Below are 13,085 nucleotides of genomic sequence, written 5' to 3'. Positions count from 1 at the left end.
TGTGTGCTGAAAGATGAGTCGACGAGGCAAACGTCTAGCCTGGATGGTGAAGGAGGTTTTGGAGGAACTCAGGAATAAAAAGAGGATGTATCATCTTTGGAAGGAGGGTCAGGTCCCTCAGGAAGTGTTTAATAGGTCTGCTAGGGCATGTAGGAAAGAAATTAGGGAGGCCGAAGCTCAGTTTGACCTTAAAATGGCAACTTCAGTAAAGGCTAATAAAAAATGTTTTTATGAATATATTAATGGTAAAAGGAAGGGTAAGGTCAACCTTTGTTATTTATTAGATGTGGAAGGGAATTTAATAACTGCAGATGGAGAGAAGGCAGAGGTGCTTAACGCCATCTTTGCCTCAGTCTTTAGTGAGAAGACGATTTGCCTTCAGGACAACTGTCCTCCTGGGCTGGTAGATGGTGTCAGGGAGCAGAGTGGGCCACTGTTATCCAGGGGGAGGCAGTCAGAGAACTGCTGAGCTGCTTGGATGTTCATAAATCCATGGGACCAGATGGGATCCACCCCAGGGCGATGAGGGAGCTGTCAGATGAGCTTGCCAAGATACTCTCCATCATTTTCCAGCAGTCCTGGCTCACTGGGGAGGTTCCAGATGACTGGAAGCTGCCCAATGTGATGCCCATTCACAGCAAGGGTGAGAAGGAGGATCCTGGTAATTACAGGCCAGTCAGCCTGACCTCAGTACCCGGTAAGGTCATGGAGCAGTTTACACTGAGTGTCACCACACAGCACTTACAGGATGGCCAGGGTGTCAGACCCAGCCAGCAGGGGTTTAGGAGGGGTATGTCGTGTTTGACCAACCTGGTCTCCTTTCATGACCAGGTGACCCTCCTGGTGGATGTGGGACAGGCTGTGGATGTGTCTATTTGGACTCCAGCAAGGCCTTTGGCACTGTCTCCCACAGCACACTCCTGGAAAAGCTGCAGCCCACGGCTGGGACAGGAGCACTCTGTGCTGGGCTCAGAACAGGCTGCATGGCCGGCCCAGACAGTGGTGGTGAGCGGTGCTGCATCCAGCTGGGGACAGTCACCAGTGGTGTCCCTCAGGGCTCTGCGCTGGGCCAGCTCTGTTCAATGTTTTTATTGACCACATGGATGAGGGGATTGAGCCTTTCATTAGTAAATCTGCAGATGACACTAAGCTGGGAGCGTGTGTCCATCTGTTGGAAGGTAGGAGGGCTCTGCAGGGAGACTTGGAAGAGTTGGAGGGATGGGCAGAGTCCAATAAGATGAAGCTTAGTAAATCCAAGTGCCCATCCCTGCATTTTGACCACAAACACCCCCTGCAACATTACAGGCTGGGGATGGTGTGGCTGGTCAGTGCCCAGGCAGAAAGGGACCTGGGGGCACTGGTCGAAAGCCCGGTTGAACATGAGCCAGCAGTGTGCCCTGGTGGCCCAGAAGGCCAATGGCTCCTGGCCTGGATCAGGAATGGTTTGGCCAGCAGGAGCAGAGCAGTGATTCTTCCCCTGTACTTGCCCTGGTTGGGCAGCACCTCAAGTGCTGTGTCCAGTTCTGGGCCACCCAGTTTGGGAAGGTCATGGAGGACCTGGAGCATGTCCAGAGAAGGGCAGCAAGGCTGGTGATGTGCTTGGAACACAAGTCCTGTGAGGAACAAGTGTTGGAGCTGGGGTTGTTTAGCCCGGAGAAGAGGAGGCTCAGAGGTGACCTTACCACTCTCTACACTCCCTGAAAGGTGGTTGCAGTCAGGTGGGGGTTGGTCTCTTTCTCCTCACAGCAGCTGACAGAACCAGAGGACACAGTCTTATGCTGTACCAAGGGAAATTTAGATTGGATATTAGGAAAAATGTTTTTTATGGAAAGGGTGATAAAGTACTGGAATTGTCTGTCCAGGGAGGTGATGGAGTCAGCATCCTTGGATATGTTTAAAAAAAGACTGGATGTGGCACTCAGTGCCATGGTTCAGCTGAAGTGGTATTAGGGCATGGGTTGGATTTGATGACCTTAAAGGTCTCTTCCAACCCAGTAATTCTGGTTTCTGTGATTATGTGACATCACAGAGCAGGCTGTGACATCACAGGATGTCTGTATGACATCACAGAGCAAGCTGTGAGGTCATAGAGTGTGCTGTGACATTATAGGGTGGCTGTGTTACATCACTGAAGGTGTTGTGACATGACAGGATGGGTCTGTGAGGCCAAGAGGTGCTGTGTGACATGATAAGTGGGTTTTGCCATCACAGAGCAGGCTGTGACATCACAGAGGAGGTTGGACATCACAGAAGAGGTTCTGATGTCACAAAGCTGTCTATGACATTTCAGGCTGGCTGTGTGTCATCACAGAATGGGATGTGAGGCTACATAGAAGACTCTGCCATCATAGATAAGGCCTCTGTGACATCACAGAGCAGCTGTGTGATGTCACAGAGAAGGCTGAGACAATAGAGAGTGGGTTGTGCCATCACAGAGCTGACTGTGAAATCACAGCGCAGGCTGTGACATTAAAGGGAGACTGTGACATCACAGGCTGGGCTGTGACGCCACAGGGCAGATTTTGTGACATCACAGAGCAGACTGGGACCTCAAAGAGCAGGCTGTGACATCACAGAGCAGCTGTATGAAATCCCAGGTGGCCTGTTACATCTCAGAGTGGGCTGTGTGACATCGCAGGGGCTGTGTGACATCACTGGGGCTGTGTGACATCGCAAGGGCTGTGTGACTTCACAGTTGGCTGTGTGACATCACTGGGTCTGTGTGACATCACAGGGCCAGTGTGACATCCCAGGGGTCCTGTGACATTACGGGGGCTGTGTGACATCACAGGAGCTGTGTGACATCGCAGGGGCTTTGTGACATCCCAGGGGCTGTGTGACATCACTGGGGCTCTGTGACATCCCAGGGGCTGTGTGATTTCACTGAGGAGGTCACTCTGCCCCAGTTTCCCCCAGAGAAGTCCAACACTGCTCATGCATAGGGGGGTCCCCAGTCCCCCCGGGTCCCCCCGCCCCCGTCGCCGCAGCCTCCCCCAGAGGATGTTCCACGAGATCAACCCCATAGCCCGACACAGGGACGGGGGCTGGGGCTGTGGGGGGTGGGACGGGGGGACAGGGACCCCCTGGCATTGTCCCTGTGTCCCCCAGGGCCAGAGCCTTGGCCAGGGCTCCTTCACCCTGTTACCAACGAGGGCTTGAGAGCGCTGAAAAGTCCCCGGCAAGGGAGCAGCAAAAACCAGATTTAATATTAAGCGACAGCACCACAAAGTTCCTTGGCAAGAGTCACTCTGCTCCTGACTGAACACTTGTCTTGGTTCGACAAGACAGGAGTCTGTGGAAGAGGGCAAAGCCTCCTGTGCAATGGAGAACGGCAAACCCCCCTCCCTCTGAATTACCAGGATCTTTAAATTAAAAGGCTCTCAGGCAAAGATGTGGGAATGGGAGTAACAATTCTTTACTAGGAGAAAACTAGACAACAATTTAAAAAGGCAAATGCAATCGGTACAAACAAAACCAGTGAAAAAAGTCCAGAACCTGAGGAGTCGGGGTGCCAGTAGTTCTGCTGGGACAATTGCTCCCCTTGCAATGGTTGATGAGTTGCAGCTGAAGTGGTGATCTTTAGAAGGGTACAGTTTTCCTCTGAAGATCTGGTGGCAGTGGGGCCGGTCTTCCTCTGCGCCGGGGTTGCCTCTGAGCTCCGCTGCCGTCGCCTCAGCGCGCGCCGGCTGCTTCGCTGCGAGTGCCGCCGAAAAGAGAGAGAGAGCGAGCTGCTTCTCTGGGAATTCCGCGAAGAGAGAGAGCGAGCTGCTTCTCTCGGAGTCCCGCCCAGAGAGCTGCCTCCTCTCCCCAAAAAGCTACCCCTTTAAACAACAATAGAGTGCTTGGCTTCCCCCCTCTGGGTGGGACCCCTCACGGTGTTACATTTACCAGCCCTGCATTGAATCAGTCAATGGTGTATAAACAAACCATTGCCTCTACGGGGCAAACCATTGTCTCTGAGAGAGATAACAAAAACCTGTCCAACCGGTTTGCCTTCAACAGATGGCAAATGGAATACAAGCTTATCTTACAACCCAGGACATTATCCACCCCTTATTCTATTTCCATCTGCACACCATGAAATCTTACACCCAGTTCTCTCTTAAGACCAAGTTTCCCTGTGGTACACAGCGGGTCTCCCCATCTTTCTGCATTACCCACCAAGTGTAACCAGGTCCTTGAGCAAAGACAATCCCACGAATGGGTTGGTCTTTGCCTGAGGTGGGATTAATCCAAACAGTTTTCCCTAAAATACCTTTCATATGTACTACAGGGACCTTATCTCCATCTACTGTGTGTAAGGGTTCTGACTGAGCAGGGCCAGCTCGATTGACAGACCCCCGGGTGTTGACCATCCAGGTTGCTTTTGCCAGGTTAATTTCCCAGTTTCTAAATGTTCCCCCACCAAGTGCTTTCAGGGTAGTCTTAAGGAGTCCGTTGCACCGTTCAACTTTGCCGGCAGCTGGAGCATGATAGGGAATATGATATATCCATTCGATACCATGTTCTCTGGCCCAGGTGTTGATAAGGCTGTTCTTGAAATGGGTACCGTTGTCAGACTCAATTCTCTCAGGGGTGCCGTGTCTCCACAGGACTTGCTTTTCCAAGCCTAAGATGGTGTTCCGGGCAGTGGCATGAGGTACAGGGAAAGTCTCCAGCCATCCAGTGGTGGCTTCCACCATGGTCAGCACGTAGCGCTTGCCTTGGCGTGTCTGGGGCAGTGTGATGTAGTCAATCTGCCAGGCCTCCCCATACTTGTACTTGGACCACCGCCCACCATACCATAGGGGCTTCACTCTCTTGGCCTGTTTGATGGCAGCACACGTCTCACAGTCATGGATAACCTGGGAAACACTGTCCATGGTTAGATCCACCCCTCGGTCTCGTGCCCACTTGTAGGTGGCATCTCTGCCCTGATGACCTGAGGCATCATGAGCCCATCGAGCCAGGAACAACTCCCCCTTATGGTGCCAATCTAAGTCTATCTTTGACACCTCTATTTTTGCTGCCTGATCTACCTGCTCGTTGTTTCGGTGCTCCTCATTAGCCCGACTTTTGGGGACATGGGCATCTACATGACGGACTTTCACCGTCAGCTTTTCCACCCGAGAGGCAATGTCTTTCCATATATCAGCAGCCCAGATTGGCTTTCCTCTACGTTGCCAGTTGGCCTTCCTCCACCTTCCCAGCCAGCCCCACAGAGCATTGGCTACCATCCATGAATCAGTATAAAGGTAGAGCTTTGGCCACTTCTCCCTTTCAGCAATGTCCAGAGCCAGCTGAACGGCCTTCAGTTCGGCGAGTTGGCTTGATCCACCTTCTCCTTCGGTAGCTTGTGCAACTTGGCATGTGGGGCTCCATACGGCTGCTTTCCACTTCCGGTTCATCCCTACGATGCGACAGGAACCGTCAGTGAAAAGAGCGTAGCAGGTCTCCTCTGCTGGTAGTTGGTTGTATGGTGGAGCTTCTTCAGCCCTTGCCACTTGCACCTGCTCCTCATCATCAGTGAGACCAAAGTTTTCACCTACTGGCCAGTTCGTAATTATCTCCAAAATCCCAGGGCGATTCAGGTTTCCAATACGGGCGCGTTGAGTGATGAGAGCAATCCATTTGCTCCATGTGGCGTCAGTGGCATGGTGGGTAGAGGGAACCTTTCCTTTAAACATCCACCCCAGCACCGGTAGTCGGGGTGCCAGGAGGAGTTGTGTTTCTGTGCCAATTACCTCCGAGGCGGCTTGAACTCCTTCAAAGGCAGCCAAGATTTCCTTCTCTGTGGGAGTGTAGTTGGCTTCAGACCCTCTGTAACTTCGGCTCCAGAATCCCAGTGGTCGGCCTCGAGTCTCCCCAGGCACTTTCTGCCAAAGGCTCCAGGACAACCCATGGTTCCCGGCTGCAGAGTAGAGCACATTCTTGACCTCTGGTCCCGTTCTGACTGGGCCACGGGCTACAGCATGAGCGATCTCCTGCTTGATCTGGGTGAAGGCTTGTTGCTGCTCAGGGCCCCAGTGGAAATCATTCTTCTTTCGGGTAACCAGATAAAGAGGGCTCACAATCTGGCTATACTCAGGAATGTGCATTCTCCAGAAACCTATGGCACCCAGGAAAGCTTGTGTTTCCTTTTTGCTGGTTGGTGGGGACATAGCTGTGATCTTGTTGATGACCTCAGTGGGAATCTGGCGCCGTCCATCTTGCCATTTCACTCCCAGGAACTGGATCTCTCGGGCAGGTCCCTTGACTTTGCTCTTCTTGATGGCAAAGCCAGCTTCTAGTAGTATCTGGATGATCCTCTCACCTTTCTCAAACACTTCTGCCGCTATGCTCCCCCACACAATGATGTCATCAATGTATTGCAGGTGTTCTGGAGCCTCACCCTTTTCTAGTGCAGCCTGGATCAGTCCATGGCAGATGGTGGGGCTGTGTTTCCACCCCTGGGGCAGTCGGTTCCAGGTGTACTGCACGCCCCTCCAGGTGAAAGCAAACTGAGGCCTGCATTCTGCTGCCAGAGGAATGGAGAAAAACGCATTAGCAATATCAATGGTGGCATACCACTTTGCTGCCTTGGACTCCAGCTCGTACTGGAGTTCCAGCATGTCCGGCACAGCAGCGCTCAGCGGTGGAGTCACTTCATTTAAGCCACGATAGTCCACAGTCAATCTCCATTCTTTGTCAGATTTGCACACAGGCCAGATGGGGCTGTTGAAGGGTGAGTGGGTTTTGCTGACCACCCCTTGGCTCTCCAGCTCCCGAATCATTTTGTGGATGGGGATCACGGCATCTCGATCCGTCCGATACTGCCGGCGGTGCACTGTCGAGGTCGCAATTGGCACGCGTTGTTCTTCCACCCTTAGGAGTCCTACTGCAGAGGGGTTTTCTGACAGTCCAGGCAAGGTGTTCAATTGCTTAATGTCTTCTGCCTCTACAGCGGCTATTCCAAAAGCCCACCTGAGTCCCTTTGGGTCTTTGTAATATCCGTTCCGGAGGAAGTCTATGCCTAGGATACACGGAGCATCTGGGCCAGTCACTATAGGATGTTTCTTCCACTCCTTCCCAGTCAGGCTCACCTCGGCTTCCACCAGAGTCAATTGTTGTGATCCCCCTGTCACACCAGCAATGGAAACAGGCTCTGCCCCCACATGTCCCGATGGTATCAGAGTACACTGTGCACCAGTATCAACTAAAGCATCATATTTTTGTGGCTCTGATGTGCCAGGCCATCGGATCCACACTGTCCAGAAGATCCGGTTTTCCCATGCCTCTCCCTGGCTAGAGACAGGGCCCCTCTAACACTGGTTATCATTCCTTTCCTGGGCATACATACTAGAGGTCCCTTCAAGGGGGTCTGACAGATCGTACCCACAAGCTTGGTCACGGGAGGTTGAGGCTACCTTCACTTTGGTGGAACTCCCCTGGTTAGAGTTTCCCTCCTTAAGTTGACGGACCCGTGCTGCCAGGACAGAAGTGGGTTTCCCATCCCACCTCCCCATGTCTTCCCCATGGTCACGCAGGAAGAACCACAGATTAGCCCTTGGGGTGTACCCTCTCTCTCTAGCTGGGGAATGTTGGGCGCTGATTCTGGGGCCTGTGACTCTCACGGGTGCTGTATTAACCTTCCTTATCTCCTCCCTCATCTCCTCTTTAAACTCCTTAATCACAGCTGAGATATGAGCCTGCATTGGGCCATTAATCATACTCTCATAATTCCTAAGTTTGTTGGCAACAGAACCTATTGTCTCCCGGTGGGTGTCAGCATTGATCGTTGCAATGAAGGTGGTGTATTGAGATGGCCCAAGATTTGCCAGACTCCACAGCATTTGTCCCGTACACCTGACCTTGTCAGGGTCATTATTGTGTCGTCCATCCCTCCCAAAGAGTACCTCCAATACTGCCACTTCCCTCAGCTGTTGGATCCCTTCCTCGAGGGTCTTCCAGCACATTCTATGATGGTGCTCTTGCATTCTCTCTCTGTGGACAAACCTCTCCCTGACACTCATTAAGAGCCGCTCCCAGAGAGAAAGGGATCCTGGTTCCCTTACAAAAACCTGATTTATACCCGAGTCCTGGGTCAAGGGTCCCAAGTTCCTTGCCTCACCACCGTCCAGCTGCACGCCTGTACCCATAAGATCCCAAACCCGGAGTAGCCAGGTAGCATAAGCCTCACGCCCTCGTCGCACAATGTCTTTATGCAGATTACGAAGACTTTCGTACGTCAGGGACTCGGTGATGATAGCAATCTCTGGGTCCCCTGTGGGTTGTGAGGTTCCTCCATTCCTGTCCCTATCTGCAGGGTGCTCTGCTTTCACCTTAGACTTCCTTGTTTCTACCGGGGCCACTGCTGCTGACCGTGACTGCCTTTGTGGTTCAGCTGGAACCTGGACAGTTGTAACATCTGTGGGTTCCACAGCTGTACTATTAGACTGTCCTTCCTCAAGGCAAAGGGCCAGTTTCTCACCAGCTGGGGAAATGCACTCCTTCAGCATCTCTCGTATCTCCTTAACCAGAACCCTCACCCAATCTGGGCGGTTCATTTCTGAGGTGGGCTGTGGGGCAGGGTCAGGCTCTGGAGCAGCAGCATCTCCAGTCTGTGGTGTAGGTGTGAGGGTAGTTATCCAGGTTAATCTTCCCTTATCTCTGAATGCTAAATATAACAGGACTATCAGCAACACCACCCATTGTATGGTATCATTAGCACTTAGAAAGGATCTTAACCCTTTGAGAACTGGTGGAGCAGACCCAAAAAGATGGTTAAAAGGTTGGGAGAAAGTTTGCCCAGGTGCTATTTCCTCACAGTAGGTACCGTTATTAAAGTAACCCCAAAAACATACAGTTAACGTGTGATAGCTATAAATCCATGTACCTGCCTTCCAGAGGAAATTAAAGATCCATGAATTCTTCACCCAATTAACCCAGAAGCCAAACTCGATAACAGACACCGTAGCCTTAGTTATAGGACCCATTTTTAGATAAGGGTCTGCAAATGGGAAAAGTATAGCTACGATCACGTGCCACCCAAACCAAGGTAAACTAGACCACATTGTGATGCTGAAGATGTTTTTACACACAACAAAAAACCAAATTACTTAAGAACTGTTAATCCTTTTTCCCTCTCAATGCCCTCGGGCCCCACGTTGGGCGCCAAATTCTGTCTTGGTTCGACAAGACAGGAGTCTGTGGAAGAGGGCAAAGCCTCCTGTGCAATGGAGAACGGCAAACCCCCCTCCCTCTGAATTACCAGGATCTTTAAATTAAAAGGCTCTCAGGCAAAGATGTGGGAATGGGAGTAACAATTCTTTACTAGGAGAAAACTAGACAACAATTTAAAAAGGCAAATGCAATCGGTACAAACAAAACCAGTGAAAAAAGTCCAGAACCTGAGGAGTCGGGGTGCCAGTAGTTCTGCTGGGACAATTGCTCCCCTTGCAATGGTTGATGAGTTGCAGCTGAAGTGGTGATCTTTAGAAGGGTACAGTTTTCCTCTGAAGATCTGGTGGCAGTGGGGCCGGTCTTCCTCTGCGCCGGGGTTGCCTCTGAGCTCCGCTGCCGTCGCCTCAGCGCGCGCCGGCTGCTTCGCTGCGAGTGCCGCCGAAAAGAGACAGAGAGTGAGCTGCTTCTCTGGGAATCCCGCGAAGAGAGAGAGCGAGCTGCTTCTCTCGGAGTCCCGCCCAGAGAGCTGCCTCCTCTCCCCAAAAAGCTACCCCTTTAAACAACAATAGAGTGCTTGGCTTCCCCCCTCTGGGTGGGACCCCTCACGGTGTTACATTTACCAGCCCTGCATTGAATCAGTCAATGGTGTATAAACAAACCATTGCCTCTACGGGGCAAACCATTGTCTCTGAGAGAGATAACAAAAACCTGTCCAACCGGTTTGCCTTCAACAGATGGCAAATGGAATACAAGCTTATCTTACAACCCAGGACAACACTTCACACTTAAGGCACCCCTAGGAAACAAATCAACCACAAATCCAAACAAAATCCAGGCAATCAAACTGAAATGATCAGAGAACTGTCCCTTTATGTGGCACAGGGACACATAGAACAGTGAGGGCAAGGATAAAAGGAATATGGGCCAAAAGCTGAACAGAGCTCAAATTTAACAGGACTTAACTTATACCTTAACCTTAACTTCTACCTTCAACTTCAAAATTTAACAAAAGAACAGATATTAACAGTATTTAACATAACTTATAACCTATGACTTTTCAATTTAACAGAGGAATATCGTTTAACAGTATTTAGCTCAGCTTATAACTTATAGCAAAAAACAACTCTTAGCAGCATTTAACTTAGCTTAGGCTGCATCACTTGACCTCACTTACAGGCCTGACAGGCTCAGCTATCCAGGGCACTCAGAGCCCTCAGAGAGCAGCATTTCTGCCACATTCCCCAGCACAGGCACTCCTGTGTGCACACAGACACAGAGAGTCAGTGCAAGGCACCTGTGAGAAATTCCCCTAAGGGCGGGGAAATGCTCCTTGAGGATGCTTTGGCATCTCCCCAGCAGGGAAGGGTTGAGCCTGGAGGAGTGGGGGGATCGGCCCAGGCTCCCTCGTTGTTTCGGGATCCCCGAATTCAGCAAACGGGAGAGTTCCCGGCTCGGAGAGGCCCCACTCAGAGGGAGTCGCTGGCCCAGGAGAGCTCCAAGGGCTCCTTTTGGAGCGCTGTTTGTAGGGCCCCTAGAGAGGGGCTGCAGTCCCAGCCATGTTTCATCCTGGCCGCACTTGGCATCAGCAGCTTTCTTTGGCAGGGTGAGAACAGGGATGTTGTGCCACTGAGGGGACAGAAACAATTCCCAGGGCTGCTCCTAAAGTAACCAGGAGCTGGCTGGGCAGCAGCAGTGCCTGGAGCAGACAGTGTTTGTGATGAGCTCCAGAGGAGCTGAGCCCAGGGGCTGCTGGCCAAGACCGAGGCCCAGTGAGCATTTCTCAGCTGGCAGGGCAGCCTGAGAAGGGGAGGAGGGAATGCACCAGCACAGGAACCATGGAAACAAGGAGCCATTGTGACACTGTGGGGCCTGTGAGACCAAGGGGCCATTGTGACACTGTGAGGCACCATGGAACAATGGACACCATTGTGACACTTGGGGGACACATTGGATCATGGAGACCATTGGGATACTATGATACCCAATGGAATCAGCAAAGCATTGTGACACTGTCAGGCTACATGAAACCAGTGAGACCATTGTGACCCTGGGGTCCCCACAGAACCAAGAGGACCATTGTGACACTGTGGGGCCTCGTGTCATCAGTGGTCCATTGTGACACTGTGGAGCCAAAGGAGACCATTGTGACACTGCAAACCCCCATGGTCCAAAGGTCCATTGTGACATTGTGGGTTTCATGGAACAGAGGACTCACGTGTCATTGTGGGGCCTGGGGAACCATGGAGACCATTGGGACACTCCATGGCCTCATGGAATCATTGGAACCATTGTGAAACTAGGAGTTCTCATGGAACCCAGGGGCTATTGTGGCACTGTGGGACCCCATTGGACCAAGGGTCCATTGTGATACTGTATGTCTTTTTGTAATTAAAGAGCAATTCTGACACTGTGGGGCCCCATGCAACCAAAGGAACACAGAACAGGTCTGGCTGGTTTGGCCTCCCGTGGACTGCCTGACTGGTCCAGCTGACCTTGGCATGTTAAAGGTCTCTTCTCTGCTACTGGGGCTCACTGGGACAGGAAACACTGGGGCTCCCTGCTTTCCTTTCAGTGGAAAAGAACTCTCCTTCTCCTCCAAGTGCCCATGGCCAGAACTGGGATTTTACGTCCAAATGTCCTTTTATCCAGGGATTGTTCCCATAGGAATATTGCCAGGACAAGTCTGGTTGGAAGTGGTTTCATGAGGGTCACCTCTCATCTGTCCCCAAAACACTGGGGAAGGCTCCATGCTTTCCTTCCTATGGGAAAGAATTGTCCTGTTGTGTGTTTTTCTTTAGTTTGATATTTGTTCTGTGTATGTTCAACCTCCCCCACCAGTCTCCTCCCTTCCCCAGGTGTCAATCTTCCCAAGCTCTTCCCTACCCGGCTCCCCTCCAAGTTGTCAATCCTCCCTTTCCCTGCCCCTTTCCCCAGAACATTCCCTGTCACTCCTCGTAGCCTCCTCCCCTGCTTCCAGAGCATTCCCTGTCTATTTAGTGAGGCTCAACACCCTTTTGGTTACTTTGTGTTACTCCTCTCCCCTGTTTCCCCTGATAGGTTTGTGCTCTGTTAGTCCCTCCTTAGACTCTTCCCCAGGCGTACCCTCACTGGTTGCTGTTCCTATACCCCGCCTCTTGAGTTCTGGTATAAAACCTTTGTTCGCCCTCCCCAGAGGGTTTTGGGGCTCACTGAATAAAACCTTCCTGTTCGCCCCCAAGTCCTGTGTTGCCTCCCCACACCAAGTGGGACTGCAGAGCTTCACAGGGGGAGCAGCCGCCCGTTCTCTTCCCTCTCACCGCCCAGCACTCCACTGCTCGGGGTATCGCGGCAAGAGAGGCTGCCCGCATTACAACACTGTCCTGCTTCTCCAGGTGCCCATGGCCAAAATTGGGATTCTGTCTCCAAAATTCCCTATATCCAGAGGCTGCCTGCAGACAATCTGCCATTCCTGACAAGTCTGGCCGACCTTGGCTTTGTGAGACTCTCATCTGCCTTCCAAACACTGGGGCTCTGTGCTTTCCTTCCTATGGAACAGAATTCTCCTTCTCATCCAGGTGCCCATGTCCAGAATTGGGATTTCACCTCCAATGTTGCCTGGTGTGAAAGACTGGAGGAGATTGTTGGCTGGGAACATTTTGTGTGTGGGGGAGCAAGGGGCAGGTCCAGCCTTGCCCGGCCCTGGAACCCCAATCCCCCCAGAGCCTCTATCCCAGCCCAGCAGTGTCTGCCAGTCCCTGGCACAGCACAGGCAATGCTCCACAGCCACCTCTGGAGCTCCCAGCCCAGCTCCTGAGTGACCAAATGACCCCAAGTCCTCCCTGGGGCTGGCGCAGCAGAACTCAGAGGCACCAGCGGCTCCAGCTGGGAAATGGAGTGTGGGATGGGGCTGTGAAAGCCCTGCCTGGGCTGTCCCAAGCAGGACACACAAGCCCTGACCCTCATCC

General features: G+C 52.1%; 1 pseudogene; it reads left to right on the top strand.

The window, feature by feature from the left end:
* The first annotated feature begins 522 nt into the window (after positions 1–522).
* Positions 523–13,085, top strand: part of LOC144247838 (serine/threonine-protein kinase pim-1-like) — a 55,291-nt pseudogene continuing 42,728 nt past the window's right edge.

Source organism: Lonchura striata, chromosome 32 (genome assembly GCF_050655825.1).
Source record: "Lonchura striata isolate lonStrDom1 chromosome 32, ASM5065582v1, whole genome shotgun sequence".
Taxonomy (NCBI): domain Eukaryota; kingdom Metazoa; phylum Chordata; class Aves; order Passeriformes; family Estrildidae; genus Lonchura; species Lonchura striata.
Note: the sequence above shows the minus strand (reverse complement) of the source record. Positions and strands in the feature narration are given on the sequence as shown.